Here is a 27326-nt window from a genome sequence, read left to right as displayed (position 1 = left end):
CAGAGCCAGCACCCCCTGGAGCCCGGCTGCCCCTCAACCCCAGCGCGGTCACCCGGCTGCAGGCAGCCCCAGCACGGCCTCCCCACCGCCCAGTCACCCCAGCACGGCCTCCCCACCGCCCAGTTGCCCCCGGCCCCCACCCATGGCACAAATGACACCGGCGTGGCTCATCCCCGCCAGGTAGCTCGACCAACTAATTACAGCACTTGCAAAAGTAGGAGAGGAGCTTATTCTTTAGAAATCAATCAATACAAGTTAAAAGGGCATCTTGTTTGTTTCTGTAACAATGCTCTTTAGAAAATTGGGTCCCTTTACATTTCCTGGCTGATACACCATCAGTCATATGTTGCATCAGTCACATCACGTTACGTTTCAAAGCATAATATAACATGATGTGACTGGTGCATCAGGCAGGGGATTTACAAAGAGAGGCATTCTGCAAGACGTTAGATCCACTTTTTTTTTTAATCCGAGCTTGAAGATAAAAGCAGTTGGCTTTGTGTACCGTGCGCCGTGGTAGGAAGGGTGCCCGGGCAGCAGAGCGCGGCCGCGCTCACCACGCGCGCACACACATCTCCCCCCGCCACACTCAGAAGCAAAGAGAAAAATAAGATGGATGCTGACAAATAGAGCCTCCCAGGGTCCAAGCACAGGGCAGGCACAGCCACGCAGCCCCCGCTGTGCCGGGCTCCCCGGGCGGCAGCCCCTGTGCCAGACACCCGCAGCCCACAGGGAAAATGACGGAGTCGTTCCCGCCATGGGCACCCGCGGGTTCCCACTCTCCCCGGCCCGTCTGGCCCCCGCTGAGCCGCACCCCACGTGCCGCAGCTTCTGGGCAGGACGGGCATCTTCTGGCTGCGGTGTTTCACAGCAACACGTGCGAGGGTCTCACGAACAAAGCCGCTCCTGCATCTCCGTCACGTGGATCAGTTCACTATCTTTCAAGTTCTTCAGAGACTCCTATTTTAGCAAAATGAGATTTTAAACTCCGAAATGGCACAAAAGCTACATTTTCCCTGGAAATAATGGTAGCAGAATTTTTTTCCTGGATTTGCACCAAGCTATATTATATAAATATAATACAACTTTAAAGCATAAGGAGATACAAAGTGTTCGATTTTTTCCAGCACCCATGCTTGATCTGAATTCCTGCGCACCTCCAGACCTCCCAGCTTGGAAGGCCATCTCAGAAGGTTGCTGCTGGCATGAAAATGAAATATAATGCCTGAATTACAATTAGCCAAAAGTTTGTTCTCAAAGTCTGAAGGTGTAGGCTCCCTAAAGCCCTGTCACAAACCCAGGTCTGCGCCACCGGTAATTTCTGGTTCCCCTTTCAGAACCATCCCCACCACAGCCGCTGCTCGCAGAGGGATGCAGCGGAGCTGAGGAGGGTTTCAGCAGCGGAAGGGAAGGGATGATGTATGCCGTTTTTAATTGGGGCTGCAGAGAATATTCAGACAGCTGCCCACATAGGAATATAACCTGGATGTAACACGCAGGCTGGTAAAAAAGTTTATGAGAAGGAAACATTGTGACTTTTTCCTACAGAACACACTAAACAGTCTCTGAGCAAAAAAAATAATGATTGGAAGATTCCTTATTTATTCTGATAAGTTATCATCAGTGTCACCGAGACGAACATTTAGGCAGAACAGCTCCCCTGCCCACACACTGTGTTTGCTTTTTAAAAGTATTGCAAATAGCTCAGCGGCTTTAAATAAATAAATAGCTAATGAGTCACACCAATAGGAATTTAATGTCAAGACGGAGGAAGTGCGTGCCCGAGTGCCTAGCCTACAAAGTTTGTCAGTATTTCTTAACCACGTCGGTGCTGCGCCCGCTAGCAGCTCGCTCTGGCGGACAGGGGAATTATGCTGGGCATCCCCAGCCGCGCAGCCAGGCAAAGGCAGAGCTCGTCCTGCAAGGAGGGCGCGGGGACGTGGGCACGGAGCGGGTGCATGGGGCTGGCCAAGGAGCACCTGGAGGCACAGACATCGCCCGCTGCCTGCGCAGGGCTGCGCACCATGGCCAGCCCGTGCCAGGGCCCATCCCGCAGAGACAAAGGCAGCATCCTGTTCCTGGAAGCATGAACAGAGCCCTCGTGTTTCTGCTCCTGGAGGAGGTCCCCCACGCAAGCAGGAATGCCCAGGAGAAAGCCGAGATGGCACCGCTGGGTTTATTGTTGCAGCTGCCCGGGGCAAGCACAGATGGCACTGGGAGATGGGACAGGGCACAGGATGCGGCCAGCACGGGGGCGGCTGCGAACCCCTGCCCGCTGTCCCTAGCACGGGCTGGGCTGGGGGCTGCCGCGGGGCAGCCACGGTGCCTGGGCACGGGGCCCAGCAGCAGCCGTGCGAGCCCATCTGAGGGCGATGCACGGGGAGTCTGAACGAAGCTCAGCCCTGTCGGCATGCCCAGGGAGCGAGTGGGCGCTGGAAGGTGACACCATCCCTCTCCTTCATTCATTTCTTCATCCGAGAGAGCTGCAAAAGCCCCCCAGTTACTCAGAACACGAGGTCCCCTCTCACCACCCACTCAGCCTATATTGGTACCTTCACATTTATAACAAGCTGGCTAGCTCGAAAGAGCAGTCTGAGTTTAGCAAATCCTGCCTCGCCAGCGGAGCTGAGCTCAGAGCTAACCCCAGCCACCCTCCGACAGCTCCAGCTTGCGCTGACAAACCTGCTCCCACCACAGGCTTTTTCCCCACACAAATCCTATTAACAGAAGAACAAAAACTTTTCCAGCACTGAAAACCCATGCTCAGAAGTCATCCCAATGGCTTCCCCATCCTCAGTGACCAGAAGCCTGTCTAATAACGACGCGCTGCAGGGCCCAGGAGAGGAGCTCCGGCCCACCATCGGCACAGCAGCTCCTCTCCTCGGGGACACTGAGCCGCACAGAGGGGACCCAGGTGCAGGGGGGTCGCTTTAGGAGACCCCAGGGCATGTGGGCAGGGAACCACCGGAGCTCTGCAGGGAGAGGACACTGAGACGCTAGCGCCAAGTTACGTGCCGGCCGAGACACAGCTGCCACGTGCCACAGGACACCACGTCAGCTGCATCCTGCTCCTCTCCTTTGCTGGCTGCTCCGGAGCAGCCCTGGGGGTGTGCTGGGTGAGGGGCGAGCACAGGCTCAGGGCCACACCAATGCCCGGGGACCAAGCACCCGGAGCAGCACCCCTGAAGGAGCATTTCCAACTCAATCTTCTTGAGTGGGCTGTCCTACTAGAGCTAGATTTTTTCCAAAGGAAATCTGGTCCATCCTGCAAAACAATCCATTTGTCCAAAAAAATACCCTTTTCAATGAAAATAGTTGTAAGGGGGATTTTCAACCAGCCACAATCTTTGGGCAGGTGGCTGGGCGCATCCCAAGGGACACTGTGCAGGAGGAGCCACCGAAGCGCTGCCCAGGAAGGCAGAGGGGAGAGGGAAGGATGAGGCCGGGCAGCCGGACCCCCGGCACTGCCCGCTGGTGGGCACAGCCCGTGCCGGCCCAGGGCCCATCGGTGGGGGAGGAGAGGAAGGAATGGAAAAATCATCACATACATAGCACAGATGGAAAGAGTTTACAGCCCTCCTCACTTCCTCATCCTCGTGGTGTAAATTATACGGACAGATGTACAATCTGGGAAGTTGTCCAGATTTTCTCTTTTTTAATTTTTTTTTTTTTTTTTTTTAAGAAAGAGGGATGCTAAACCAACACTAGTTATGCCATGTCTCGTCCTTGGCTTTCATTGCTGGCTATGGGAGAGAAGAAGCCAGCGCTGCTGGCACGTGGTGAAGGATCCCGACGAGCCCCGAGCCTGCCCGTGGCACCTCTCACCATTCTCCTGCGGACAGGGGCGCACGGCGCTGCCGGGCCGTGGCCGGGCAGGGGCTGGTGGTGGCTGTGCCCCCGGCTGCCCCAGCACCGAGCGTTCCCAAGCCCTGCCGAAGGTGCTTGGCCAGGGTGACTGCGATCCTGCACACAAATTGGAGCAGCTCTGAGGCTATTTACTAGATTGCCAGGAATGAGAGGGAGGGGGCGGATGACAACATGTTTCCAGTGCCTTGCTTTGCACAGATATCCTCCAGGCAGCATGTGTGCGTCTGCAAAGGGCTCAGTGTGCCTCTCCGCGCTGCTTCCAAACAAGGATCAAGCAAACTTTCCAAAGCATATTCTCCCCCGTCAAACACCACTCTCACTTTGGAGACTGTCCATGGCTTTGACACGCCTGTGGGTTTTCTACCCACATCCTTGTGCCAAAGACTCCCTGGCGGGAGCAGCAGGTTGTGCTTGGCTTTTGATGGAGAGACGGGAGGCCGCTGGCGCCCAGCCCCACACCCGAGCTCCGGCTGCCATTGCAGCGGCCGCGGGGACGTGCCCCAGGACTCCGGCTGTCCTGCACCGGCCCTGCCGCCAGCAGCAGATGCAGGGATGGGCAAGACCCACGGATGGAGCCCACCGCAGCTAGCAGGTGCTGGTGCCCTGCAACACGAGCACCCGGGGACCCCATCTGTGCCGGCAGCCACGCAGCCCCGTCTGCCCACACAAGGCTCCCGTCCGCCCAAAACCAAGCCCAGAGCACGGCTGGGCCTGTTCACCTTCTGTTGCTGCACATGGCATCAGCAGACATCTGCTTCCAAAACCTAAACTTGGAGACCCAGAGCCATGGCTCTGACCCCTCTCCCCACGGTCCCACTGAGCTCCTCAGCAGCAGGAGAGCGGCCCAGAGCCTCGAGGCCCTGGAGGACCCAAGGTCAGGGACACCCCAGGGGCGGCACAGGGAGGACAGAGGTGGTGAGGCTGAGGCTGGCTCAGCACAAAGCCCCGGGGGAGCCTGAACTGGGGGGCGCCCGGCTGGCAGCCCGGGGACCAGCAGCCCTGCAGACAGCAAGTGGCAGCCCAGAGGGCTCACAGCTGTGCCACAGGGAGCTGCCGGGCCCTTCTGGGCCATGCGGCACTGCACGGACCTCCGCAGGTAATTAAAGGGCTGGGCGGCTGGAGAGAATAAAGGCTTTATTTATGCCTCACTATGGCAGGGATTCAGAGCTGTTAGCAGGAATTCCCAAGCCCAGTCCTGCCTGCTTTGTTCTTAATGGGGATGGATTTTTATTCTAAACCACCAAAGAACCAGCAAAAAATAAAGTAAAATCAGACTGCACATTGGTCTCCTGTGCCCCACTGCAACACAGTGGTAAACATTTCCACCCACTGGCCACAGTGCTTTCCACCTCAGCTCACTGCCCCTGAGACCTTACCCAAAACCCATCACATTGAGCTGCACCCAGCCTCCAATACCAGCAAAAACAAGTCACTCCAGAGCGAGGAATAAAATCAGAGGCATCTGTGTGCTTTATACTCTAAACAGGAACTGGCCTGCCACCTCAAACTCCATACCAAATCACAAGCAACAGAGCAGAAAACCAAATTATTCTCAGCTGTTACACTGCTTAATTTAATATTTCCAATGAGCTCCTTTTCCTTCTCTTCAAGAATGAAATGCATATTTGTGCTGTGTCACAAAACATTAGATTTTGTCAAGGCAATTCATTTTTCAATGGTAATTTGTAAGTGCACACCATACCACACACGGTCTGGGGAATTTTATGGCTTCTTTCAGAGGGATGGAAAATAAGAAGCACTCAAACTAGTGATGAGAGCATGGAGAAAAAAAAAGTGAGAAGAGGTAACAATAACAGACTGAGCATTCATCTCTCTCAGCCGCACCAGTCTCAGAAAGGAAAGGGAACCCAGGGAGTAAGCAGCGGCCATGTGGTTTGGGTGCTCCAAGACAAACACCACGAGCGTCACTGATGAGCACAGGCCATGCCCGCTCTGCAGAGCTCCAGCTCTCCGCAGAATTCCAAACACTGAATTTAATGGGGCATATAACAGGCTAAATAACCTCATCAGCTTAGTAATAAAACAAATATAAGTCAGCCTGCTCCTAGGCTTGTTATCGCATAAAGATCTTTGTGAAAGACAAGGGACTTAGGCTGTGACATGGAGCTCGAGCAGGGACAACCAGCCCGCTGGGTGGCAGGGGATGCTCTGCTCGGAAGCCCCTGCCTCAGCCAGATGGCTGTGGCCCATCCACGCTGCCCACCAGCCTGGTCCTGTCCCGGAGCAGGAGCGGACGGAGAGCTGCTGTCCCGGCACGTCCTGCTGGAAGACGTGGCTGCCACGGCTCCAAACGCACACACCAGGAGCCAGCACCAACACAGCGAGGTGCCAGGATTGCAACAAAAGCTCGCACGCTCTGCTCCGGCCACCAGCACAGCCAGGGCTCGGCTGCCCCCCTGCAGCCAGCCCGGGGTGCCCAGGAAGGGCCCAGCTCCAGGCTGCGGCACAGCCTGGGAGCCAGCCAGGGAGCAGCTCCGGTCACCAAGCCAGCAGCCCCGGCAGAAGGGGCCCAGAAGGAGCACCCGTGCCCAGCCGTCGGGCTCAGTGCTCTCCTGCGGACACCGCCTCCTGCAGCAGGGCTCTCCCTGCTCAGCCCAGCCAGCTCCACGAGTCCCGGGCTGGCACCGCAGGCATGGGCATGGAGGCAGAGCACACCGCCAGCCTTAAAACAGAGCTTGTAAAGTTGATGGGTGGAATTGTGTGACAAAACAGGGTGATCCTCTAATTAAACCTGTGATTTGAGGCTTGAGTTAGGTCACCAACAGGGGCAAAAGGAGACTTGATCTACTGTGTTTGTTGTACTACGCTCATAGGCAGCCATTTAATTAAACTCACACCTCAGGGAACTCCACAGGCCAGAGGCAGGAAGATATTCCCCACCCGCCTGATGCAGAACTTTGCTGCTAGTGTTGTTTTGCTGTCCCACCTTTCCCCAAACATCAGATATCAGCCACCGCTGCGGGCGGGGATGTTGGCTGCACGAGCTGTTTCTTCAAGTAACACTGACAACACTGCAGTCTGGTGCTGTTTCAGGATTAAGCCAATGCTTTGGTGTCAGGACAGAATTTTTCCCAGATCTGGCCGTCTGGAGGCTGCTTTTGTCTCTGGTTCGGCCACCTGAGCACTCACACCACAGCAGGACCCTAAGGTCCCTTGCTCTCTCCTGCTTTCTCCCCAGTTTGCGTTGCAGCTCAGAGTTTTTTCATCTTTGTAGCAGGAGTCCTTTGTTTGGCTGTGGCACATTAGCAGGCGTTTTTAGTTTATGTTTTGTGCCTTTGGAGGAAACTGTCAGCTCAGGTAAGCCGCAGCAAGGATTACAGCTGGGATTTCCATTAAACCTGCAGGAGTTTCTGTGCTCCTGGCCCATGCACATCTCACAGGGACTGTAGTCTCCAACTCATGTACACGCTTTCTACCAGTTGAAGCACCAAAAAAAGCAAATACCAGCGTACTCACACATCTCAGAGGGCCACAGGCTCCTGGGTCACGCATGCACTTCCAGAATCCTGCCCTGCTCCTGGACGTTCCCGCGTGCCAGCCGAGCCCCGGGCGTGCAGGAGCAGCCCCTGACTGCCCGGAGGCGCTCCCTCTGCTCCGCTCCAGCCGCTGCCTTCGCTCACCACCTGCACTTTGTGTTTGCTGCTAGTCTGCAAGCTAATAGCAGGTATCCAGCCTGTCACAGGCTGACATGTTGTGACATACCGTAATATGACAAGTCCTGAGTGATGCCACTAAATGGGATCTTGCTGCATCAGTGCCAGACAGACAACAATATCTTTCAGGTTGGTACCAATGCCCCCGTCTCAGTAACAGACAAAGAAATATTCATTTAATACCAGCTTGCTTTGGATATCTCACTTGGTTTTCTTGCCACCAACAAGGTTATTAAGAGGGATTACCAGGAGCCTGAGACGACCATGCAGCCGGGCAGAGCTGGAAGCTGTAGGCGATGCAGCAGGTAACCAGCTAGAGAAAACTCCTGCGTGTCCCTGGTTCTCAGGGGGGCACCAGCACTGAACAGGGGGATGTTTTTAGTATTATATTTAAAACCACGTGGTCTATGTTATTTAGTGCATTATGATGCAGCATAAAACACTGGCATGGTGTGGAATACACGAGCTAAATATTTTTGTGCTACGTGTTTCATACTACTTATTTTTCTTGAACTTGTTAGCTTCGCAGCTCAGAAATTCAGGTGTATCACTAGGAGGAACCAGCAAGGCTCTGCCACACAGCAGAACACAAGGGAAGAGGCACTAAGCCACCACAGTGCTGGTCAAACCACCCTCACTAACACTTCACCAGGAGCAGAATAGCACCAACACAGTAGAAGCCACCCCGCATACACACAGGAAATACAGTTTAGCAGGAATAGCTTGCTGTGCTGTCCAATCCAAATCCTAGCTACAATATTTAGTACCTGTGCATCTCATCTTCAGGTGCAAGTTCTCCTTGAAGCCCAGCATAAGAAGATCACAGGCCCAATGTGTACGTTGTGTTTCTGAAGGCCTGGCTGGTGGCTGCCTGGTGGGTTGTTGTATGAGCACATTGGTTCACCCGGACTGGTAACGGAGATGTCTGGGGATGACAGCAGCTCTTCTGCAATTGCCTGGCAAGACACGCCACACCTCAGTGACTACGGTTTTAATGCGTTTTCAAAATAATCTTCTATATCTTCATCCTGGAGTTGCAGGCAAAGCACAGGCAAGGAGACTGGAATTACCTCTCCACCAGCTAGCAGTTCTCTTCCACCACCACCAGGCCAGCAGAAGACCTCAGACACTTGGTGGTGCAGCTTTGGCTGTATACCTCGACAGGAGGACAGAACAGCATAAAAACACCTTTTTTTCCACGATGCTGACTGCAGCCTGCGGCACCCAACAGCCCCACACCGCCGGTCCCTGCTGCCCTGGAGCTCCTCACCCGGGCCGAGGGAGCTGGCACTGCCACGCGTGCCAGACTCAAGCGGCCCAGGAATCTGTTTGCTTTCTCAGTGCTCCACGAGTAAGAGAATAAGATTTATAGCATATTTTAAGGTTAATCAGTAAAATCTTTCAGGCAACTAACTGTATAAGCTTCTATTCATATAGCATGATTTATAACACTGAGGAGAAGTGATTGGAAGCGGCGTGGAGAGGCAGAGAAGGTGTTTGCTTTGACTCCCCACTCGGAAGCATGCAGGCACCAGCACAGCTCTGCAGCACCCAGCAGAGGCACCCCTCACTGAGCTGTGCTCCCACGGGGGTTGTCTGTCTGTCTGCCCACCCCGACCCCGCGCAGGTAGCGGGGGACACCCCTGCCACCCCTGGGCCCAGCAGGAGCAGGATGGTCCCTGCAGACCCCTCAGGAGGGTGCAGCACCCAAACCACCCGCGGGGAGCGGTGCCAGGCACTCACAGGCACCCCCGGAGAGCATCGCTCTCGTGCAGTGCAGGCACCTCACAAAACCACGGCTATTTCCTCAAAATGAAGTTTTGTTGAGGAGGAGAAACAAAGAAGAGCGGTAACAACATTCAACCTGTCCTCCTGTAACAACTTTTTCAATTGTCCTTTGCGATATATAAAAAGTTTAACTGATTTATTGTATCTGAAACAGTACTTGTGCCAATTATCTATCAGTCTTCCTGAAATACATTTTTTCTGCCATCCTGAGAATTTTCCTAAAGGGACAATCTAAATAACCAGGTTTCACGACAGTTAAAAAGGAAGCTGAGCACCAAAATCCCCGCATCCCTTTGCAGGGTGCGCTTTCTGTCCCCCTCCAGCTCTGACAGCGCCTTCCTGCTTCCACTTCACACCCTCGCAGACACGGTGGCTGTGCTGCATGTAATTAACAACCTTAATGAGTTCAGTGGCCTGCCTGTGGATAACCACAGCCAAACTCTGCCTTTAACGTGCGGCACCACAGAGCAGCGCTGGCTCCGCGCTGGGCTCGTGCCGCGAGCTCTGCGCCGGGTTGGGAGCGCGAGCGGTGCCTGGGCAGAGCACGGGGCGCAGAGAGGGCAGCCCCGGCCCCTGCTACAACCAGGAGGCGTTAAACAATGATTTCAGAGTGTGAGGGGAGAAGATTGCACAAAAGATAGAAACGCTGCGTGGTTCCTGAGCCAGCAATCGAGTTCTCCAGGAGCAGCTAGTGAGGGGACTCCGATAATCACTAACAGTGTTTATTTGCCTTACTTAAAAATATAAAGATTTTCTCTCTAGTTCTGGGAAGGGGGAAAGGTTAATGAATTCCTTCAGAGCAAAGAGATCTTCAGACCCCTCGGTGGAAACAAGGTCAGAAATCAATGCTGGAGGTGGAGCAGTGAGGCCAGGTTGGAAAATAATGAAAAGGGAAAAAAAAAATACATAAATAGAGAGGCAGGAAAAAATGATAAGCTAAACAAATAGCAGGGTGACACTTGCTCAGCTCCCCACAAAGAATATTGAATTATTGTCTATAATTTGGGCTATCGAACCTAAATTAGGGCCTCCAGACTAAAAACTGCTGCATTGTCTGAGGGTACATCAAGGGTCAAATGCTCCTTTGGTTTGCTCATTATTTGCTCTGATACTAGGCTGTCATTAGCGGCAGCAGCGCTGAACAAAGCTGCATTACAAAGGCAGTACACATCAATGGTGCTAATTAATTGGATTAATGGAAGGGCAGCACAAATTAGGTCTGGCTTGGATAATTTCAATGAAAACTGAATACCAATCCCCAAAGTCATTGGAATATGGATGAGGCAAATTGAGTTAAAATAGAGGAGACTGCTGCATTCATTAGCCCGCCCACCCTCTGAAGTAGTTGTTTAATATGCAAACTATTAATATGCAAATCAGCGCAAATGAAAAAAGTGTGATTTTTTTTTTTTTAATTCTCCCGAACACAGGCAGCTGCCTGACGTGAAAGAGCTGCGCATTTCCACGCTGGCAGAGGATGGCATTGCAGAGAGCAGCTTTTATCTCAGAAATTCACATCTCGTAACCTGCGCTGCCCTCAGCTCAGCAGTACACAGGCAAGGGGAGGGAAAAGGCTGGGAAAATAACTAGTTAAAAATAAGCAATCCTGCCCCAAATCACACTGCCAGGCACGGGGAGCTCTAGCCACAAGCCCCACAGGCAGAGGGCCTGTCCTGACAGAGGGGACACGCTCAGGAGCTGCTCAGCGCAGCCCCGGTGCCCCCACGCCGCGTCCCCCCGGGGTGCTCGCCCTGCCGCATCCCGGGCACGTGCTCCCAATTCCAGGGTGGTGCAGGCGGCCCCCAGCTCACAGCCTTGTGCCTGCTGCTCCTGGCTTCGGAGCACTTCTAACAACTGAGTTTATTAAGGAAAAGTGATAGACAACTTTCCCACTCTGTAACTGTTGCCTATGGGGGCCTTCTGGTAGTGGAGAGCTCTTCACCAAGGCAGAAACAAAGCAACATCCAACACCCATACTGAAGCTCCCACATTTGGGCCAGAAACAGAAGAAAAAAACTACACAATTCTTGAAATGATGCGCTGAGCCTGCCCGCCGCCTCTGTGACAAGATTTGCTGCGGTTCACCCAGCAACGTTGGGTCCGCGCTGGTCTCAGGCAGGAGATGCTCAGGTAGAGCTCCTGCACCCGGGCAGCACAGGAGCGCACATGAGATCGCTGCGAACGGCTCCTCCTGAGACTATAATCCGAATTGCCTTGGCCAGCATACGAGCAGCTGAATCTGTGAAGATTAGTAATAATTCCCAAACCATTTCTGACTTCACGGTTCCAGCCCCGTAAATTACAGCTCTATTGTGGTGCTTTCCCACCACTGCTGCAGCGCCAATCACCACCCTCCGACAATTACAGAGCAAGTGAAAAACTTCTTAGGAACTGTAATTACACCTAAGAACTGTTTCCCTCTTTGGCTTCCTTTGCTTAGCGGGTGACCCTTCAATGTTGTGACAAACACGTTGTTTGGAATTATTTTTTCATTTCTAGCTGTTAACCAGACATGTCACCGCTTCAGCTTTTGGCATTTTCTGCTGTGATTTTCTTAGTTAACTAAGATTGTGTGTTATCTCACACCCCCAAGCCCACTGCTTACTATGTGCATGTGCCACTCGCTGTGCTGCGTACCCCTGACCACCGTTGGCCCGCAGCTCAGGGGAAACTGAGGCACACACTGCAGCCCCCAAGGGCTGGGTACCCTTCATGCATCCATTGATGGTGTGAACCAACGGTCAGAAAAAATGGAAGTACTCCACATTTTATTAAAATACTTTCACATGGCTCAAGCTGAGCAAGCTCCAACCCCACCAGACTCGACCAGTCACCTCTCTTCCCTGGGAAGAGGAGCACCTCCCAGCCCAGCCACATCAGAACATCACTAACAGGACTGGGACAGGGAAAGCATCCACCTGATAACATTTTTCCTTCTTCGTTTGTTTCCTTTTAACATCTTCTTTTGTCTGTAGGTTCCTATACTGCACTCACCATTTGTTTTTGAGTGCCTAATCATCACAGCATATGTGTAAGTTCTTCGTGCAGAATTAAGCCATTAAATATTTCGAGGGATGGGGCATCTCACTTCTCCTCCAGGAAACTGGTGAGTGCAATAAATCGCACTGTCGGGGTCCCCTTCACCCTGGCTCAGTGCTTTGGCCTCGCCAGCAGGTTCGAGCACATCCCTTGTCACTCTCCCTGTGCCAGCATGGTCAGAAGGGAAAAAGTCCTGGAGCACTTGGGAAAGATGTGGTAATGGGTAAAAGCAGCCAAACAGGAAACGAGCATTTTTGTTTTATCCAACAATATACTCTTACTGATTTTCTTGGCACCCCATCCTTATCAGCAGGATGGGCAGCTGCAGCTGTGCCCAGTCTGCTCTGGGGCATGTTCTGCCTCTTCGCCTGCTGCGGGGGCACGAGCCGGTGCCCGAGGACCCAGCCCCGCACAGACCAACTGGAGAGAAACGGAAGCAAAATACCAGGTTCCTTTAATGACACTTATCAGGAGTACAACCAGCCTTTCCTAATTAAAGTCAGATCACCTCCTCGGGCAGAACAAGCCCAGAGCATAGCAGCTATTTTCTTGGTGATTTCATTCGGTTTGTTTTTCTGTGCATAAGGCAATGTTCCTGCGATCCCTCCAAGACCTGGCAGAGCCTCCATGCTCTTGTCACCCTGTAACAGCTTCCTGGATTAATGATTCTGCAAAGGGCTAATTCTTAAGAGGGCAATGTCTTTTGCAGGCTGGTATTGATCTTTGTCAGCTTCCCCTTGAAAGAAAGAAAATATTGGCTTATTTACAAAAGGTAGCTTTTTGCTCCTGGCAAGTCAGCCTCAAGATTCACAGCTCCTCATGTCCCTCAGAAATTGGATAGGCTGAGGGTAGCTCCTTGAGTGTCAAAATCAAAGTCCTCAAAGTTCACAAAACCACAAACTTGCATGGTAGAAAGGGACGGGTGCTTCCACTGAGCAAACGGACAGAAGGTCTTGTGCTGCAGCACAAAACCCCATCAAAGAGGGCTGAGCCTGAGCCAAGACTGAGGGAGAGGAGCTGCACAGAGAGCAGCCATTTGCTTCATTGCTGAAATGCTACGGGTGTACTTGGGTTTCTGTTCTAAAGTGGAAGAAAATACAGGTTTTCAACAGTGTGCATGGAATAGATTTTTTTTAGAAGTCATATATATTTGTATAACAGCCAAATAAATATATATACAAAACTGTACAAAATTCAAACTGAAAAAGAATCTAAAATTCTGAAAAAAATATTTTAGCAAAACACAAGATACCCTTTGCTAACCAGCACTGCTGAAACAGAAATGTTCTCCTTTCAGAAAGTGGCCTTTCCAGTGGCAGAAGCTGACACTGGTGACAGAAGGGCAGCGCGCAGGTGCCTGAGCACAGGACCAGCTCTGGTTCGTCCCTGGAGAGGTGCCCAGTGCCTCTGAGAAGTGCAGGAGGTGCCGAGAACTCTGCACCCTCTTTGCCCTCCCAAGAGGGAACCTAAAATATCCGCACATGAATAACCAAATGCTCTGGGCTGGTTTGCAAAGCAATCCCAGAATAGCCCAGATACGTGTGTGCATCTGTGCATGTGTACATGTAAGCATACATACAAATAGAGAAGGAGGCATTTGCAGCTCAGATAAAGGAGGAAACATGAATTATAATGCTAAAAAGATACAGGAGAATGTGTGGCTACAGCATGCTAGTCGTGAGCACCAGGGTCTAACGCGGACTCGGTGCAGGGTTTTCCTGGGGCCATCCCACCCCTCCCGCACCCACGCGCACCGGGGGTCCCGCTGCCCACAGCACAGGAGCCGCGGTTCGGGGTCGTGGCCATGCTCCTCCCACAGCAGACCCAGGGGTTTCCCCAGTTGCTTCCCAACCTGTCCATTCACTGGCGCTTCAGCAGCAGGAAGTTATTCTGTTTTGGGCTTTTCCTTTTCCCTTGAAAATATGAAGTACAATACAATCTACAAGAGGACTTCCTCGCCCTGGGGAGGAGCACAGGGTGCCTGGCAGTGCTCCCAAGGCTACAGCCCTGCGGCACGGGGATGGCAGTGGACACAGCGCTGGGGTGTAAGTTACTGCCGTGACCTCTACGAGAGATTTGGGGCAGTGACACTGAGCATGACATTGGCCCAGGTGTTGATACCTCTCACACCTGAGAAAAAGTCCCCGCAGCATCGTGACCGCAAATCCCAGAAGCACCTGAGCCCTGCGTCCGGCTGCACGCTCAGGTCGGCCCGTTCTGCACAGGGCTCCCCCCAAATCCCATGCTTAGCACCATGCTAAACAAGCAATATTACACACTAAAAACAAACAAACAAAAAAACTAAAAAGCTCTTCCACCCACTAACTCCTGCTGTGCAGAAGGTGCCAAATCAGATTACAGTGCACAGTTGCCACATTATCCTGTCTCGACTTCACTAACGCTCATTAAGCTTCTAAAATCCTTTTTATGGTGTTTATAACACCTCCAGAGGAGTTTACTGTGTAAATATTATTCTACCATTAAATCCTGCAACAAGGCAACCGTCAACAAGTGGAATTTGTAATGGGCCTGCCGAGAGGGCTCTGCTTGCAGGCTGCAAAGCCTGTGAAGTGAGGCCAACGAAAGCAGCCAAGAACACAGTACGGAGTGATAAAGCACTTCATTTTGATGCTTTAAATCTCCTACCACTTGGGCCTGCTTAATGTAACAGGCCCACTGAGACATTAGATTTGGGCCTGGAGTCAAATAAGCTACGGGGAGCCACTTACTGAAAGCAGCCTTCCACGTAGCAGGAGCATTAGCAGTTTAACCCAGCTAATCTGGCGCGCAGCCGACACGGGCTGACGCGCGCCGGCCGAGCGAGGGCAGGATGGGGCACGGCGGTGGGGGCCCCTCTGCCCCCCGGTGGGGCAAAAACCCCGCGGCTGGAGCCCGGAGGAGGCGCGGGGCAGGAGGCGATGCGGGGCCAGTGGTGCCCGGCCACCTGCAGCCCGGCGCAGGGGCTCCCTGCCCGCCGCCGGCCCCGCTCGCCCCGGCCGCGAACAAAAGAAATGCAAAAAGGAGAAGGTCGCCTGGAAAAAAAAGGAAAGAAAGCAAAAAGCAGAAGGGGGAGCCTCGGCGAGCGGAGGGGAGGGAAGGAGACTCCCTGAAGATCCTGCAGAGTTGGCAAGTGTCAAAATATCAACAGCTGTTCCCAGAGCACAAAATAAACACATTGGAAACGCATGCTCTTTGCGAAACCGCGCCGCGCTCCCCGCGCCAAGCCGAGCGCGCTGCCTCTGTTCCCCTGCCAGGCCCCGCGCCGAGCGGGCTTTGGTGAAAGTGCTCGCAGGCGCGAGCCAGCCCCCGGCTCCATTTTCCAAGTGGCACCCAGCAGGTCCTGAGGCAAGCCAGACAAATCACAGACTTTCTTTTACTTCAGTGGCGGAAAATGAACCCAAAAATAAGCGCTTGGAATTTTAGGGCAACAAATAATTAAAACACTGAACATATTGTCGAAGCTGAACTGAAATATTTTGTTTCGAGTTGTTGTACCCCTTTCCTAGAGCCTTCCCTCCAAACACAAAGGCAAAAACCCAAATCCATCCTTAACTGTTAAATGCCACATTGAAATGAAAAATCTCATTTTGAAAATGGCAATCTGATACGCTTTGAGGTTTTGGAAAAAGAAAAAAAAAGATCATTCCTCCTTTTTCGGGCCAAAGCATTAGTCAAACTCAAGCTCAGGTTTATAAACAGCCCCGGTTCCTCCCCGGCCAACGGCCGCCCCTCGCCCTGCCCCACGGCTGGCTCAGCACCGCTCAGCACCAGCCGGGGCCGGGCAGCATCCCCGGCACGGCACAGCCCAACGCTTGGCAACCTGCGCTTGTACAGGAGAGAAGATGACCAAGTTTGGAAATGTTGCTAACTAATTTTTACCATATGTGTTTCCTGGTCCTTTGTCAGTGCCTGTGTCCAAAAACACGGCTCCCCCAGGTTAGAGGGGGCTCCGCTGCTGCAGCAGCCCCAGCCCGAGCATTGCCCGGCGCTCCAGACCTCCTCTTTCCTCCTGCACGGCCCCGCGCCGTGCTTCGGGTGGGCCAAAAGGCATCCACAGGAGCTGGAAGTCCGAGCGCCTCAGCGGACCTGCTGCGTGAATTTCAAGCTTAAAAAAAAAAAACTCTTTTGGAATGAGAGCAGAAACAAACGTTTTTAAATTGTCTGTGAAGGAATATGCTGGAAAGCAGTGCTGCAGCTTAACTAAAACGGTTCGGTTTTGACAAAAGCGCTTGGATTTTATTTCAATTTTGACTTCAAGCAAAATAATCTATCATGTAAAATTAATATAGGAGACAACAGTTACGATGCAAAACACAATGTAATATGATAAATAATGAAAATATTGAAATACAAGCTGTTTCTGAATTAAAAATTGAAATGACTTGATACGAAAATGTCACACAGGATGCCGTAGCGTGCTTGAATGTTTTTCCAGCTTTCCTCCAAAACAAAACTCCGCTGCAGCCCGGCCAGCTCCGCAAAGCACCGCGGTGCTGGGGGGCTCCTCGGCAGCTCCGTGCTGCCGGGGGCCGTGGGGGCTCCCCTCGGCCCCGTGAGGGGCTCTGTGCCCTCCGGCCCCTGCTCCCGCGGTGATGTCAAGCAGCCGTGCGGAACGTGTGAAGGAGCAGCGATCGCCATGGCTACGGAACACAACAGACCGCAGGCCCTCGCTGCGGGCTGCTGGCGGGGGGCCAGGCTGGAGCACGGGCCCGGCCCCCCCCTCCCCGCTGGGCGGGGGTCCCGTCCTGCCCCGTGGCCGCCCAGCCCTCAGCCACCGGCCTGCGCCCCGCGGAGCCCCCGGGGCTCGTCCCTGCCTTCAGACGACGATGACGACACCACGGCTCAGAAGGACTGGGACCGGGCCATCAGGAAAGGAGGAAAAAATATCCCGTGCCCCTCCTAAAGAAACACGGATTGGTAACTCCCCCCTCAAAGCTGCATATTTTAGCAGGGTTGTCATCCACATATTTATCATCTCCGTAATCCCCGAGAAAAGGCCAAATGCTCCTCACAGGCGAGCCCAGCAGCTGCGGGTCGCTGCTGCTTCCTGCCCAGCACAACAGCCCTGGAGAGGGTGAGAGAGAAGGGGGGAGCAGAAGCCCAGCGGGGGCAGGAGCCCACCATGAGATGCCAGGATTCACCAGACACTGACATCAAACAAGGGGACACCAAGGAGCACTCAAAGGGACCCTTTTCTGAAATGGGGTCCAGAGGAGAAAGCTGGAGGTCTTTACCAGCAACGGATGGTGAGCCCCAGCTGTGCCATAGGTGGCTTTAACACTGCAGAAAGACTGATCCTAATGTCAAAGCCTGCGTTCCTTTCACACTGCTTGGAAACGAGGTGTCTTTCCACCACAACAAGTCATACCGTGATCTATCCTATGCAATAAACGCCTTATGTGACACTGTAATAATAGTCCAGTTGCAAACACCCTCCTAACTCATAAATTGTTTGTTTTCCCCTGATAAACACTGAAGACATGAGTCTTGATAAAGACGGACAATGGCCCCACACCAGCAGCTCCCTCCCCACCAGCCCAGCGGGCAGTGCCCGATGCTGGCTCCAGCAAGCCCACAGGGCACGGGGCCAGTCCAGCCACTCTGCTGCTGACCCCACACAATATGGGACCCGGCCCCCCTCGGCAGAGCATGGGCAGCACCTCCCACCCTACTGACTGCAGCTGGGCCCCCCAGGGCTGCAGAGCCCCCCTCGTCCAGCTGAGGACAAGGAGCATCAGTGGCTTAGGGGACACCAGCCTGTGCTCCCCCAGCGCCAGATAGGGCAGCTCCGCGGGTAACAGCCTCCAGCACAGCCACAGGGCAGCCCCCATGCTCAGCACAGCCTACACATGGCAAACGTGTCCTTCACTTTGTGCACTGCAGTCATACAGCGCCGTGCAGCAGAGGACATCAGGAGAGGAGACCGGCCGTGCCCACCAAGCTGACCATGTCAGGGGAGTGCAGCCACCTGCAGGACAATTTCCTGAGTGGGGGGTCCTGATTGTGAGGGGGTCAGCTCTACTCACTTCCATGTGCTGAGCTGCAGAGGCCACAAAATGCGGCCAGAAAGAGGCAGGCACCCCAGGCAGGATGAGGAGCGCCTACGTGCCGGCTGCACCACGCACCCTGGGTGCTGAAGGACGCCCTCACGCACTTTGTGCAGCGTGCTGCGGAGCTCAGAATGCTCCAACCTGAGCAGTTACGTGTGAGAAAACAACCAGGGTGCTGAGGGCATTATAGCACATACAGAACACTAATTAAAGGGTTTCCATCAAAAGGGAGGCTTGGGTAAGGTTCCCAATTATCCCGACAGGGATACAGATTTTAATGGGCACCAGCACTTGCAACAAAGGTCTGCATGCTGGTCCTGACAAAATCCCATTCAGCAGCTTTTGTGAGGCTGGGAGGGAGCAGGGTTGGGAACGCCGCTGTGCCTCCGGGCAGGGGATGTGGATGTAGCTGGGGTGGCGTTGCCTCCCAAGGGAGGGATCATTGCAAGGCTCTGGAGGCACTGAGGATTTCGCCTCCACCCCTTCCCATTGCACCCTGAGCGACCACAACGCTGTCTGTCTTTTGAAACTCTGATGCTAACGAAGTCCCTGCCATCATGCTGCTTCTGCTGCAAGGGCTGCAAACACACACTCGGGGGACCCTGTCCTTTGCACAGAGAAGACCGCTGCCTCGCTCGCGATGCCAGACGTGAGCCTCCCACCGAGGGCACCTACAGCTCCTGAGCCACAGCACCAGCGCCAGCTGATGCCGGCAGCACCCGTGCCATGGCCGCCCGCAGCAGCTCGGGGCCGCAGTGACTCAGCCGGCAGGAATGTGGGAGTTTGGCACCGCTCGGCACTGAAAGCCTTTTAATTCCAGCCTGGTGATGAATGGGCAAGGCCTGAAATGAAATGTTCGGAGGCTCAATGTACCAGGCCTCCCGCTTGTAATTATTTTTGTACAGAATATGTCAAGTGTCGTGCTTCACAAGAACTCGTTTAGCATGCAAACATTTTGTGATTAAGTGAGGCTTACTTAATTAAGCACTTTGTAATGACTCTTAAACCAAAGAGTAGTGGATTAGTGCGTCCTATTTGTGTCTATCATGTTAAAGGCGCGGTAATAACAGGTTGCTGCAGACAATTAGGGTTAGAATACAGAGTGGATGGAGGGAGAACCAGCAGGCACCCAGAGCCCTGCCACTCGCTCATGCCCTGATTTAAAGCTGCCTCAGCGCAGACAAGGTGAATTTGCTCCCTGCTTCTGCTGCCTCAAACCCTGCATTGTGCCACCGAGCCCCAGCACTTGGCATCGCTTGGTGTCATGCACCAGGATGGGCCTTAGGGTGCACAGCAAACAGGAGGCCGGGTGGGGTGGACATTGTTCTAGGAAATGGCCCCCACCCCAGCAAAGACTGGGGGTACACAGTTGCCATGGCAGTAGCCAACTGATGATTTGCTTGTGAGCATGCAGGTATGATGGTTTAGAGCCACGTGGATGAAGCAGGGGCCTGGCCCCTTGTGTGCTGGGGCACAGCACCTCCCCAGGGCAGTCGGGGTTGGTGGTCTCCTCTGCACCAGGGTAAGAGCACAAATGGGAGCAAGTCCCCAGAGACACGGTGTGCAGCCAGGCTGGCTCTGATGCCCAGAGCACCACCTGGCTCCAGATTCTGCAGGCAGCAAAAAAATAAAATAAAACACTGAACTCACCAACCCAGTCTGCTTTGGCCTGCTGACACCAAGGCTGGTGGCTGCACCGCAGCAGCTGGTGCTCCCAAACGAAGGCAGATGCATGTTACCTGTGTGTTACCACAGAGATGCGGCTTCTGAGGTTTCTGGCTGCTACCAAGACTGGTGGGGATGCCACCAAACCTGTGCACTGACCAGCCCTTCTTAGCGATGGTGGGTCATCCTACATCACTGTTCTTAGAAAAACTAAAACAGAAGATCACATTCCTCTGCCTTCAACACATCTATCAGGCTGGATGGTTGCTTGGGGCTATCACAGGATATCGATACCCCGTGCTCTTGAGCAAGGCGTTGCTTATTATCTCAGCTTCAGACCACAGAAGGTGCAAACCACCTCCTGTGGTCACTTGTGATGTTTCAGAGGCACCACAGGCCAAGTTCAGGAACTGTTAAGCTGGAAGATGAAGAGCTGGGCAATTCAGCCCTGAATTGTCAATCCTCGGTTAAATGGTTAACAGTTGTACTTGATCTTTGAGGTCTCTTCCAACCTAGATGATTCTACGATTCTTAACACTGCTCATCATGCGCCTGCGAAGCTCACAAGCCCTGTGGGGCCACACTTCTGTTCCACAGCAACGCTTACTTAGCGAGAACTATTACCTATTGATTCTTGCTATCTGAGAGGCACAAGTACAAAAAAAAAGTTGCAATAAACATGAATCTCCTGGGTGCTCAGGATAAAGGAAAGCAGCGTTGTGATGTCCTGTGCTGGAGAAAGCCCTTTTGTTTTCTGACCAGGAGCACACCAAGCATGCACAGAGCCCGGAGCCGTGAGCGGGGGCCTCAGATGCCACCCACCGAGGAGGAGGGAGGCGGCCGGCCCTGCAGGTCAGCGTGTGACCTTCCTCTGCTCCCCGCTCTGTCCTGGTGCCCCAGGCCACGATCTCTGGGGCAAGGAGAGCAGAAACCTCTCCCTGCCCGGGGGGACCGGCAGCAGGCGCCCGGCACCCCGCAGACCGCGGGGAGGGCAGCGCCGAGGGCTTCCCTTCCCGCTCCATTTCCCGGCGGCCTCGCCCGCTGCCACGCGGAGCAGGAGCGAGCCTTTTGTCTCGGCTCGGCCGGCCGGGGACAAAGGCGCTGCTGCGCCCTTGGCCGTGCTCTGGAGGGCGTGCACACACCGAGCTGCGGCCGCCGCCGCCCCGCAGCCCCCGGCACGGCGGGACCCGGCCCCCGCTCCCGGGCCGCGGCCGAGCCAGCACCCGCGGCGTGCCCGCGCCCCCGCGGCGCGTTGCGGCAGGAACAGCGATCGGGGAGAAGCGCAGAGGGAGGCCGGGGTGACGGCAGCCGGCGCTGCCGAGCGGCTCCCCGGGCTGCCGAGCATTATTTTCCATGGTAACCGGCCCAACAAGCCCGGGAACAGCAACTTGGCTGGAAAACACGGCGGCGCTCAGCCTCCTCGCTGCCTCTCCCAGCCTGCTGGGTGGCAGGCACGTTTGTCACAGGCGACACCACCCTCCCGTACATCACGTGGAGAGAGGACAAATTATCTCATTACTCCCCAACAACTAATTCATTTAAAGGACCAAACCAAGCAGCACATCAGTCCAGCAAGTACAGTGAAGGTGAGAGGCAGAGCTATAGCCAGGCACACATTACATACCAGAAGCCACGTTGGAAGAGCACCGGGCGTGAAGCAAAATGGAGCGCGCGGGGAGAGAGGTGACCAACGCAGCTCCACTTTGCCACCTCGTGTCCCTCGCGTCCCACTGGGGATAACCCAGCAGCCAGCTGTGCTCCTGTGGGTGCAGGGCCACCAGCAGCCCGGGGCTGGATGAAGGCAGGGATGGAGGCAGCGCCTCCTGCAGCCCCTGCCTCGCTCCCACTTCCTGGGGCAAGCAAAGGATGCTGGTGGGGACAGCCGTGCATGGACAGTGCTGTCCTACAGGCACGGGCTGCTCTCGCCTCCGTTTTGGCGCTCGTGTGATGGTAGGCAGAGTTATTTACAACACAGAGCTCTCGCAGCTGCCTGCTCCCTCCACATCCCCGTCTGCTGAGCACCCAGCAAGAGGTTTCCGGGATTTACACCATGTCAGAGATGAACGCTCACAGATGTGTGCGGGCCAGCTATACACACAGAAGGTGCTACACGAGCAGACCTCAGGTCCCATGTGCCTCACATCGGACATTTGAGCATTTCACCACCCTGATAAAACATGCTTCTCCAGCGGAGGGCAAGTGCAGAGCCCCCGCACCGGGACTCAGCCAACAGGCAGTAACTCAGCTCTTGCAGCTGTGCTGGTGCACCCAGCACACAGAGCTCTCTATGGTTGTTCAGTAGAGTTATTTTATCAGGTTTTATGGTTTTCCTAATCCAGCTCTTTTGTCTAGAAACACCTTACCACTGCACCCTTCTTCCTGCAAGAGGATGAGTGGCTCAGGGCACCCCAGGTACGATGCCCAAGAACAGGGGCTCGCTCACCCCGGGCTGCAGCCTGCTCCCTCATTAGCAGTGCTATTAAGCCCAACACTAATTCAGTGGTTTGTGCTTTTTTTTTTTTTTTCCAGCTGAAGAACAGGAAAATGTAGACAGTACCTATCCTGGAAAATCTTTCCCTTTGAACAGAGAAAAAAAATTCTGAATTCAACAACAAAAAATGTTTACCTGCATGCGCATGGGGTAATGGGGCTCAGAGACAGTAGGCTTATGTGTTAGGACCAATTCACTTCTTTATCTCAAGAAGCACAAAACTCAAATATTTTCCTTCTGATAAAACAGTGTTATGAGCAAGCAGCGCCCGTAGAGCTGAAGGCAGCACATGCAGCAACATTAAGGCTCAGAGGCTTACAACTTCGATACCATTCACCCTCTTGCCCCCAGCTCCTTACTTTCAAATACTCAGAAGACAACAGGTAATAAATCTGGATGCTTTACACTTTTTCATTTCCTCTTACCTCACATTTAATGAGATTTCTCCCTTAACAAAGGTACTATTGAAGCTGACTCTTAAACAAGGCCAGATAGGGGCTGAAACATTTTGGGGACGGGTAGGGGAAGAGGACTGCAAAAGGCTGGGGGAAGGAAGGAAAGAGGAGCTTAGCAAAGGGTCAGCCTGGCTTTAGTTCAAGCTTTGAGTGAAGGTTTAAAAGTGATTTTCTTTTATCTCAAACATATATCCAGCCTGGAAATCATCCCCCCCACAGTTGTTACCTTGAGATGAGCCTGGTCTCAACAAGTCCTGAGCAGCCCAAGCACCAGAGATTCAGTGCTGCAGCAACCAGAGCTCCCCCCCACAGGTGGAATTTATACCGGTGAGAGGGACACCAGCTGAATGCCCTTGCAAACATCAGCAGGGGGATAAACAGCGGGACTAACTCCAGCATAGTTCAGTCATGATTAATTTGGAGTGCATTCCCCTGAGCAATGCCTCACAAAGGAGGGGCTTTGAGCAGTGCAGATGTACAGGGCTATGGGTCTGGCAGTGTGCAGGTAACGCCGTGCACACCTGGGCGCTCCTCTTCGCCCCTGGAAATGTGCGTGCTCTGCTAATCCTACACCGTGCATCAGGGAGAGATGCTATTTTTGCCTAAACTTAACCACCCTTGAACAAGAAGCAAACCCAGTAGATTTAAAACTACAGGAAGAAAACTCCGGAACTCAAGCTGCAGCTCTGAACTTGGGGAAGCCAAAACATTTTGCAAAACCTCCAACTACACAAGGTTTTCCCAGCCCTAAATACTTTAGATTTTAGTAGCTGTTGAATTTCAGAAGTTCAGTATTGCAACTGAAGGCGATTAACGAGCAAAGGAAAGGAGGGAATCAAAGCTCCTGGTCCTGTGAGTGCTCTCAAAGGAGATTTCAGGTGGAAGTGATACTTCTTAAGTCGGCTGTGATCATACCGCTTCTGTTAGATACTGCAGTGATGGCTCGGCTCTGCTTGCACTCCCCATTCTCCCTCTCCCTTTTGTTCCTGTTGCCATTTCATTGGTTTAACTCCTCCTTTTCTGTGTCACATATTTAAAAAAAAAAAAAAAGGATATTTTAATCTGCTTTCCTGTCCTTCAAAGAGAAAGGACCGGCTGTTGTGCTCCGTCCCATCCCTGCTCCTCCACCCACTGCACGCACACTGCGCTGAGTGCACGTGCCACGGGGTGATGCTGAGCACCAGGAGCCAGCGTGGAGCCCATGGGTGCCCTCCCTGGTGCACCAAACATACCGATGAGGGCGTGCTGCTCCGAAGGGCTGGGAACGGTGCCCTGCCCTTCCCCGGGAAAGGCAGGAACACGTCTCACTGTTAATAACTTGAGCTGGAGAACGCACCCAAACAGGGCAATAAAAAGGGAAGAGCAAAGGACAAATATGATCGCTGGAGGGAAAAGCAAAGCTTCTGGAGGGGAGCCCTGGCTCCGGAGTCCGTCCTTCGCAAGTGCAGCGTGCGCGGTGTCTGACATCTGCTAGTGCTGCGACGCGGAGCTCCAGCCCGCTGGGTCTGGAAAAATGCTGCGCTGTTTTAGTAACTCTAGGCAGTTGGCAGTTTCACTTTAAATTGCAGCGTTAATCAGAAACACATTGTCCATATTGTCAACACTTCGTTTAACCACTTCTATAAATTCAGTATTAGTGTTAAAAAGATTCTGATTTGATGGATGAAATAGTCATCCTCCTGCAAGCCAAACCCAATAAAAGAGAGCTAATAATTCAAGGAAATAAGGCAGAAGATACTTGACAGAGGCACAAACTGGTGAGATTTCCCTTCATTTGTATCCGGTTTTGAAAGAATGGCCAGCGAAGCCAGAAACGTGAGACAGGAGAGCAGCTCCCTGTTGACAGGCTCGGTGGGAGCTCCTGTTCCCTGCCGGTAGGTATAACGGCTGGAGGAGAGCACGGAGCCATACACAGGACATCGACAGAGATTAAGTGGCATGAATACATCCTGAGTTGTCTTGCTTTGAAGATGGCACAAGCTGCCCTGGCACATGAGCTTTTCTGGGCCTTTTTGGCTTTCTCTGGCTGGAGCAACACAGGCAGGCAGCGCCCATTCACCCCGTGCCGGCAGCAGCCCCGTGGAGGGGACACACGGAGCAACGGATCCTGTCCTCGAGGGACAGCCCGGGACCTGTCCTGCTCCTGGCGCTGCCCTTCCTGCCGGCTTCCCGAAGACACGGCCCCAGAACGGACCCGTGGGCTTGCTGCAACCTCGGGGCGGTGCGGCTGGGCGAGCGCCCACTGCTCTGCCGCTGTTTCCCTCCCCGGAGCCCTCTGCCATTTGTGCTGCCTCTGACTCGTGTTTTCTGCAGCAGGAGCGGCACTGGGTGCCGGGAGGAGCCGGGAAGCGTCGTGGTGCCATCCCCACCGGGCTGCTCCTGCCCACAGCCCGCCGATGGCCCTCGCCTCCCTCGGGCCCAGCCGTGGCCCTGAACACATCCCCCTGAGCAGGATTAGCCCACGAAATGCTGCAATGACCTGAATTTCCTACACCTCCACCCCTTATTAGTGTAGCCTTCTGAAAACACTTTTTTTTTTTTTTTTTAAATGTGAGCCAGGCTCCAGATTCCAAATCTAATTGCATGAAACAAGAGGTTTTCAGCAGTTCTCATCCTACACAAATAGTTTCCATTTTGATTCCCAATCTTCTTGAAAAAGTATTTGAAAGTTGTTGTTTTTACTGCAATATGAGTATAAAAAAAATAGTTCTAGTCAGTGAACTTGGAAGTCATGGAATAATAATCCAACAACACAAGCCTTCTTGGAAAACTCTTCTGAGAATAACAGTGCCCTTGGGCATGTCTAGAGCCTTGTTTATTAAAACAATATAATTTAAGAATTAATGCATTTATAAAGCAGGACTTATTACATAAGAATATTGTGCTTCTTTCATCGTTACAAAGGATCTACTTACTAAATTAATGTAACTCATTTTAGAGTTTTTTTCTCTTAATCTTATTTGGATTTAGGTAGCTGTTTTTGAGAAAAATATGGAAAAGGGGAAAAAAGGAAACCTTTCCACAAACACTCATGTCAGCCAAACTCTTCATGGGTTCTGCTTCTAAAACTGAAGAATGCAACAAGAGATCAAAATTAGGGGAAATAAATCACATTTCCAGAAAAATCTCTATTTCTGTTGGAACAGAGCATGTCTGACAAGCAGGGAAATATTGGGGGACTAAGGGAGTTGGGAAGCACTAAAAGCAAATTTAGGTTCCCATTCTGCAAACAATTAAGCACGTGGCTAATTGACGTGCGGGCGGGATGCCCATTCCATAGCTGCCTGCAGCACCACTGCTCACGGCGCTGCTGCCCCGGCTGCACCGCGCGGAGCGGCGTGGGGACGCGGGTGGGAGCAGGGACACGGGTGGGTGTGGGTACATGGGGGGGTACAATGATGACAGCGATGCCAGATCCCCGACTGCAGGCTCAGCGTCCCGCAGGGGCAGATGGAGCGAAAGTGGAGCAGCGTCCCTGGAGCATTAGGGCCTGGCCCCAACGCCCAGCTGGCCCCAACGCCCAGAGAGGAGAGGAGATGTGGCACAGGGAAACATCATTTTTTCAGACCTGCTGTTCTGGTTGTCCCTGTGTTTCAAGCCCACAGGTAGCCAGGCAACAACAGCAACCCTGACAGCAATCCTTTGGGTCAAGCTGAGCCAAGGGAGAGGTGCTGGGGCAGAGCACATAATGCCATGGTTCCAGCCTCGCCAGGTGCACAGGACAAGGTGCCAGCGGGCTCCCAGCGGTCAGGACAGACCCCAGGGGACAGGACAGACCCTTGCCAGGGCCATGCCAGCTCCGGAGTGCAGAGCTCTGCAGGACCAGCTGCTCCACTGGGGGCTTTTCGTGCCCACTCAGCACCAAGGGGCATCAGGGACGGCTCAGCTGCTCTGGTTCAGCCGCCTTCTTTCCACTGCGGGCACTTGGTACGAGACCTGAAGGGAGAAGCACCCAGCTCCTGGCAGCACCTGCAGTCAGGCAGCTGAGCTGGGATTTGCCCTTGTTTCTTGGTGGCTCCTGGCTCTGCAGGGTGGCCAGCAGCAGGGTGCCCTCCTGGTGCCGGCTGAAGCTGCCCCTCCATGGGCAGGGGCTCTGCGCTCCCCAGTCCTTACGCTGGTTACCTGCTGGGGGGGCAGTAAGAGGGGTCATTTTAAAGTCACTTTGGGTTGGGAGAAGTCTGGATTTCATAAGCCCTTTTCAGTGTGAATTTTTTGAAACTTTTCACAGTGATATCACTTTGAGGTTTTCCACAGCCTCAGAATTTCTTCCAATTAATGGGAAAAACATTAATGTCCA

At 53.4% G+C, this 27326-nt stretch overlaps 1 long non-coding RNA gene across 2 annotated transcripts; it reads right to left on the bottom strand.

Annotated features, from left to right (window-relative positions):
• Positions 1-23335, bottom strand: LOC106031071 (uncharacterized). Of its 2 annotated transcripts, none has more exons than XR_001204100.3 (3): positions 23256-23335; positions 8309-8497; positions 1-960 (listed from the first exon to the last, which is right to left on the bottom strand). It is a non-coding gene; the product is annotated as an uncharacterized lncRNA (long non-coding RNA). The 2 variants fall into 2 exon arrangements; XR_001204099.3 differs by having other exon boundaries at positions 8309-8569; positions 23256-23330.
• Between the last annotated feature and the right edge of the window lie 3991 nt (positions 23336-27326).

The sequence above is a fragment of the Anser cygnoides genome, chromosome 17, assembly GCF_040182565.1.
Source record: "Anser cygnoides isolate HZ-2024a breed goose chromosome 17, Taihu_goose_T2T_genome, whole genome shotgun sequence".
Lineage (NCBI taxonomy): Eukaryota > Metazoa > Chordata > Aves > Anseriformes > Anatidae > Anser > Anser cygnoides.
Note: the sequence above shows the minus strand (reverse complement) of the source record. Positions and strands in the feature narration are given on the sequence as shown.